This window comes from Panthera onca, chromosome C1 (assembly GCF_046562875.1).
Source record: "Panthera onca isolate mPanOnc1 chromosome C1, mPanOnc1 haplotype 2, whole genome shotgun sequence".
NCBI lineage: Eukaryota > Metazoa > Chordata > Mammalia > Carnivora > Felidae > Panthera > Panthera onca.
In genome coordinates, this window is record NC_138346.1 from 31768385 (window position 1) to 31775755 (window position 7371).

Sequence of the window (7371 nt, forward strand, 5' to 3'; positions counted from 1 at the left end):
CTCAAAAATCTAAACGCACATCTACTAAATGACCCAACCGCCCTACTCATAAATATTGACCAAATACAACTTAAAATCTGTAGATCTGAATAACCCAACCAGTGGAGGGAACATCAAGTTTGTGGTTTGGTTTCCTCCCCAAGAAAGTGTTATTCAGATGTCTAATGAAGACAAAATGGTATCATCACTATCTACATCTATGTGAGTTTTCCTGTTGCTCTCTAGACAGCCAATAGCAGTCTCAAGGTTGGAATATTATTTCATGTCTTTCTAAAGTCATAATATTTTTTGAAGAGCATCCTTCACTTATTCAACATTTATTAAACACCTACTTTTATTCTTATCAGTACATTTTTTTACTTCCTTGCCTATGGAAAGACCTTAAATAAACCTGTAAACAAAGTAATTCTCATTAACTTGATCATGTCTATTTATTTATGTATTTATTTATTCATTATTTTTAACGTTTGTTTATTTATTTTGAGAGACAGACAGCTTGAGTTGGGAAGGGGCAGAGTGAGGGGGAGAGAGAAAATCCCAAGCAGGCTCTGCACTGTCAGCACAGACCCCAGTGCAGGACTCAAACCCACAAAACCATGAGATCACGACCTGAGCCAAGATCAAGAGTCAGCTGCTCAACCAACTGAGCCACTTAGGCGCCCCTAACTTGATCACTTTTAAACTCTCTTTTAATGTGCCATTATTTTGCAGATTTATCAAGTATCTATTCCTGACCATCTAAAATCCCTTAAGGCTCAGCCACATCGGGCATATTTTTTTCCCCTGGCCTGGCTGAGTTCTTCCATTTTGACCTCTAGTTCATATTTCTAGTAAGTTAAAAAAAAATTAATTACATGCATTTTCATTTTGGAGTCTTCAAGACAAAATTTCAGCCACCAGGCATCTGATACTTCAAACCTAGAAACAAATTTAGTGCTTGTTTCCTTTGTGCGGTCTCTGCTCTGGACATGAGCAGCAGCTGAGTTTACAGATCAGCAGATGTGATATGAGGAACACACTGGGTCAAACCTCTATCATGAGATCAGGGAAAATAAGTTTTCTCTCCAGTAAAAACAGAGCAACTCGTTTTCAAGTCTCACAGCTTCCAGCAAGCCCTGGTGTTTCCTTTTGGTCTGTGAAACAGTTCAGCCTCACACTCTCCTGCTGTTGTGACAGTCTGTCTCCACCCCGGCAGCACAAAGACCGAAGGAAAAAGGGATTCGGTAGCTGCTTTTCTTGCATTGGGGAGATATACATGATTTCACAGTAAGAGAAGATATCTGATCTTTGTACCCCCTTTGTTTCCTCTCTCCAAGTTTTACAGCCTTCTTTATCTGTAAATAAAAAAAAAAAGTTGTACATACATTTTCAAAATGTGCTGCATAATACAACTTCATACATTTAGGAAGCTGACAGCTGCCCTCTGAGGTATAGCCTGACAGCCTAAAACCCAGAAATCAATCATTTGGATATAGTGGGGCCGTGCTATTGCTCCCAGTATGTATTGCAGCACCCAGGAACCACTCATCTGAGATACGCCATCGGAACTCTGATAGATTAAAGCACCACATCCTAGAAACAATTGTGTGTGGTGGGGGAAAATGCTCTCATAGATCTGCCGGGTACCAGCCCAGAATCCAGCAGGCAACCGGGCAGGGCTGTGCTGAATCAGAGCTTCCAGAAACCCGGGAAGCAGCAGGATGACAGTTCTGTTCTTCAACAGCCCATTATGAACTAATTAGCATACATGAATTGCAGATTTGAAGCATTAAAGTGATGTACAAATCATTAATTTTTTGTCAAATCCGTGTCACCCTTGTGTATGCCTTCCTATTTTAATGTTGCATGACAGTGAAAAGAGGTACAATCCTCTGTATATAAAGAGGAGAGATTTGGTGTAGCTGATATAATGAGACCTATTTAAACACTATGTATTTTTCGGCTTTGAATATATCTGCTTGGAAAAATGCTACACTTGTCCTATTAGGGTTAATTGTGAAAGGATGTTAATGTATTCAAAACCCCAGGGGTAGTTCTACATGTTGTCTGAATGAAACAGGGGATGTAAGACCAACTTCACATTTGAGCTTTCTTTTTAAAAGTCCTCTTTTTGATGAATAAAAAGAGCCATAAAATCTTTCTCACTGATTATGGAAGGTGTAACTATTTAGAATGAAAGCTGAGCTTTTCGGTGTGTGAGAGCTCCCATGCAGCAGATCTGTTCTCGTTAACTCAGTGCCAAACTTAATTTATAAAGATGTATAATGGAATGGAATGGAAAAGGGAAAATAACAGCAAATCTGGGTTTCATACTGGAAAAGGCTTCTAAGCATTAATTTGTGGTTTTCCGTATTGTTTCTGTGTATTTAATTACTAAAGATATTTGTGCTTAAACAAATGCTTGGTGTTTCATTTGAATTTCTCTTTTCTTATTACAGTGGAGTCACAATGCTTAATTTGTTAGTACTGCAATAGTTGCCATGGTAACAGACTCTAACGTTATATATAAATATGTATGTGGCATATATGTGTGTGTGTTATAAATATGTACTATAGATGATTATGACTTTATTGAGAGCACATTTCAGAAGACTTAGCTCTTAAGAAACACTCTAATTAAAAATGTAGATATACTTTGTGAACCTAAAGATATATGGTCACAGACTTGGGTCTCCATTTTCACATGGGGAAGAAAGGAAGTTCTGAGGAAGGGGGAGATGTTTTCATGCTCTCTTCTTGTAGGTTTTCCTCTGTCTGTCAGCAGAATCCTCCTTGGGTCATACTCTATGGGCCTTCTCCTCCTCCCCACTCCCTTTTCCAACCACTTCTTTTAACCATACGAAATCTAGATAAAATGAAAACCAAGGCCAAACTCTAGGGGCAGAAGTTTTTTTTTTCCGAAGAACATTCTATCAAGAAGACTAGGGATGCATTGAGAAGGGAGGAGGAGAGGGTGAGATGATGTGGTCCATTCGTATTAGTGAGAGAGGGGAATTCGTAATAAAGATAACTATCCACGTATATGCTGCTTGAATTAGGGATCCCATGCACCTCTCAGGAAATATTTAGGGTAGAAAGTAGACTCTTCATTGTGGAGCTAAGGAAACTGCAGCTCAAAGTGAGTGAGTAAAAATTGTCATGAAGATTACTTCTGCCAAAGCCTCCGTTCTTTGTACAATGTCACCTTATTACTCTGAGGCCTTCTTTAGTGCAAGGTACCAGAGCCATAAACCCACTCCTTCCAGACTAATTAGCATCCCCCATGCAGTCAAATCTGGGGCAATGACAATGATATGCTTTATGCTGGAGATGACTTTGGTAGTAAACCAAAAATAAACCCAATGGAAAGGGAAAATAGCATGGCCATCTCTCTCAGTAGGTATTATTTTCAACTCCATGCAACAACAATCATACAATAGCAGCAGCTTAGCTAAATGGTTTATTTTTCATAAATCATTACAAATCCAGAAATAGGCAAGCTTAGATTGGTATGGAGTCAACATACTTAAATGGAGCATTTAGGCAGTTATTTATCTCTCCACTGTGCCGTCCTTAGTGCGAGACCATTATCTTCATGCTCATAAGATAAGTGAGTTATCTTCATGCTCATAAGATGGCCACCGCCCCACTTGACATCACAACTGTATTTCAGGCTAAAGGAAGAGGAATGAATAAAGGGCAAATAATGAGGGGGCTGAGCTGGTCTCTCTCTCTCTCTCTTTCTCTCTCTTTTTGTGGAAAAAAAAATCACAATGTCAATATTGGATGCCACATATTGTGCTTTGACTCATACAGTTTCCTTGGGATTAACCAATGGAGTGTCCTATGACCTCTGGGAACTGTGGAAAATATGGAATGCTTCAGAGATATGCATGTCATCCTTGTGCAAGGGCCACGCGAATCTCCTCTGTATCATTTTATTTCCAGTATGGGCTGCCAAAGCAAGCGCAAGCTTGTCTCTTCTTGGCGATAAACATAACTTTTCAGGAAGCCCTAACCAAAACAGTGTGCTTACGCTGGGCAGCCTGCTTCCATATGGCCACCCCATAGACGCAGAGAAGTCTGTGGCACTGAGTCATTTTAATCAAGCCTAATGTTGCCCTTGGTAAAATGGGGTTCTGTTAGTAATGAATGGAGAATGGTTATTGGATAGGCAACTACCAATGGTCATCTTCTGTGATCGATATTTCCTTGTGACTTCATCAAGAATACGCACCAATGTAGGTGTGTATTTTGAATCAGGGAAAAACATTAAATGCATATTCTGGCACACAGCTGAACACCAGCTTCGACCTTACTCATTTTCTTGCTATTTCTTGAATCTTCAGCTTCCATTTCCAGGAATTCTCCATTTAATCCTTCCAAGTGGAGTACTTATTAGCTGCCTTATTGGTACTTAACCATACTACCCTAGTATGATGGTGGCAGAGTTCACGGTTTGAGCAGCTGAATTTTGCAGAATCTGTGTAGAAGAGCAGTCAAGGGCTAAGGATTCACACAGAACTGAGTTAAATTCAAGCTTCACTTCCTATAATCTGTGGACTTTTATGTAAGTCCCTTAACTTCTCAAGGCCTTGGTTTTCTCATCTGATAAGTGAGGACAATAAAAACACCTTCTTCAGGGGGCCCTGGGTGACTCAGTCCATTAAGTGTCCGGGTTTAGATCGGGTCATGATATCACGGTTCATGGGTTCAAGCCCCACATCAGGCTCTGTGCTGACAGCTCAGAGCCTGGAGCCTGCTTTAGATTCTGTGCCTCCCTCTCTCTCTGCCCCTCCCCTGCTCATGCTCTGTGTGTGTCTCTCTCTCAAAAATAAATAAACATTTAAAGAAATAATAAAAATGCCTTCTTCAGAGGGATTCTATGAAGAGGAAACAAGTCAATACACATAAAAGACCTAGTGGAATATCTGACCCATGGCAAGTGTTTGACCAATGTTAACTATTATTACTATTGCTATTAATCAAGTTGTCCTGGATTCAAATCATGAATCTGCCATTTTCTTGCGCAAGTTACTAAAAACCTTTGATCCTCAGTTTCATCATGTGGAAGATGGTTACTGGGTAATGTTAGAGATGGTAAGTATGAAAACTACCTGTTAAACTACTAAATAGTAGGAACGCTAAATGCTACTAGTTGCCTGTCAATATCTATTCCCCATTCCCCTTCTTCCTTCCTGTTGGGATTTCACTTTGTTCAAGATGGTGATATGTCCTATTAAAATTATTCCCTTTCCTAACTCCCTTGCAGCTAGAGGATGACAAAGTTCTGGCCATGTAATATAAATGGATTTCCCTGAAGAGAACTTTATGTCTTGAATAAAAAGGCAAAACCTTATTTTGTAAAAGTTCTCTCCTCCCCTATTGATTGCATGCCTGGAGGTGCTGCAGCCGTATTGAAAATGGGGGGACCAGGACTACAAACTAATGATGACGGAGCAGGAAGATAGACTTAAGGTCATTTATTGCATCATTGAGGCCTTGTACCAGATTTAGATTGCCCAACTCCAGGTGTATTATATAAGGAGAAAAAAAAAACTTTGTGGTGTAAGACAGTATTTCTTGGGTTTTATTTTATGTGCAAACAATCAAATGGGGACATAGCTTTTTGCCATGTGGAAATCATATTAATAATCATTACCACCACCACCATCATCATCATCATCTCTATCAATGACATGGCCCCAGGATATCTAATCTGTGTTCTGTTTTTACGAGCAGAGCAAAGGGTTTGACAATGGTCCTAGGGAAGAAACTTAGTCTACAAGAAGCATTGATCAAGACTCCAGGGAACTGAAGACCTTGGAGGGAACTGGAGAAATTCTTTTCTTTTTTTTTTTTTTTTTTTTTTTTGAGAGGTTGACAATAGTTTTTATTAGCACAAATGTGTCTATGCTTTATATAAATCTCTCATTAACCAACTAAATTAACCATAAAAATAATAATTATCTTTTATTTAGGTCCATTTTACATTCATGTTTTGTTCACAGGTTAGAAGAACAAACCTTCGCATAGGAACTGACAAATCAAGGGAATTAAGAAGCTCCTTACTGGCCGGTATCCATTTTTGGCACTTGTCACAGAAGTAGGACAGCTGCTCCTCCATCCAAGACATATCTCCTTCATCACTGTTGAGGGAATCCCCACTCTGATCATGAGATAAGTCCACCGATACCTTGTCTTCTGATTCAACTATCAGGGCAGTCTCCCCCTCCACCTCTCCCTCCTCCAGCCCTTCTGAGGTAGATGTTCTCGTGGCTTTATCATCATGACGGCTTATCAAACTACTTAGGTGGATATTACTATCCATACCTTCCTCTCTTAGGCTCTCAAGCGCTTTTCACGAACAATCCTAAACTCTGGATACCAGGCTTAAAGGGGCTACTACCAAGATCACACAGGCAGACACTCTTCAGAAGAGTGACCACTTCTTTACTGAGATAGAAGGGACTTCTAAAGCAATTGTTTAGAATATATGATCCAGTGTCATTGTCTTTGGTCAAGTTTGAAAGGGCAGTAACCATGAAAAGGTTGAATACCTCACAAAGCTATTCTCCATCCACACTCACATACTCACACTTGACAATGTCCCTCAGTATTTGACATCCATTTCAAGTCATGTTTTTTGAGATCCTTTTGCCACTATCATTTTCTCTGTTTCTGCTTCAAGTTGCTCAGTCAAAATAATCTGTTCTCCCAAGAGACTTATGTTTTCTTTTTTCCAATTTTGCCTCTCAATGTCTCTGATCACTCCACCGTGAAGCCTCTGCAGGTCCTGCCGCTGCTTCAGATGCACCCGGGCCACGGTGGCCGCCATCAGCACCACCGATAGGCCTAGCACCACCTTCGGGCTCCTAGACATCCCCGCACCAGCCACCATGACCTCCCACTACCCGCCTGGGGCCCCAGGGCCACAGCTGAATGCTACTCAGAGGCTGCCAGAACTGGAGAAATCCTAACTGCTTCCGGGACTTGGGGCATGGACCAGACAATTGTCAGATCAATCTATAGAATCCTGAGGAGACTGCTAACCCAGGAAAGCTCTGTGCATGCACTGAATCCCACTGAATCTCTCTGAGTCTATAGTTTGGAGATCTATGAGTTTATTACCCACTAATTGCCTATAGACTCCTGGGTGACATTACAAATATCTGGGATGGAGGTAAAGAGAAACCAATGTTAGGTGAAGGGTAATATTGCAAAAGTTATTTTGTAGATAATGGTAACCACCAATAATTAGAGATGAATGAGGAGTAACTACCTTCCACACAACCTCTTCACCAGTTTATGTTGAAAGTAATCTCTGACAAAATTTGGCCACACATAAAGATGCATATTAAACATTTATTAAGAAGCAGGCACAAAACACTT

The 7371-nt window shown here is 40.3% G+C and overlaps 1 non-coding gene and 1 pseudogene across 1 annotated transcript; both read right to left on the bottom strand.

The window, feature by feature from the left end:
• Positions 1-3844: 3844 nt before the first annotated feature.
• On the bottom strand, positions 3845-3947 carry LOC132674012 (U6 spliceosomal RNA). The gene has a single exon (XR_009608340.1). It is a non-coding gene; the product is annotated as a U6 spliceosomal RNA (small nuclear RNA).
• Positions 3948-6544: 2597 nt separating this feature from the next.
• On the bottom strand, positions 6545-6862 carry LOC144617047 (protein PET117 homolog, mitochondrial pseudogene; annotated as a pseudogene).
• Between the last annotated feature and the right edge of the window lie 509 nt (positions 6863-7371).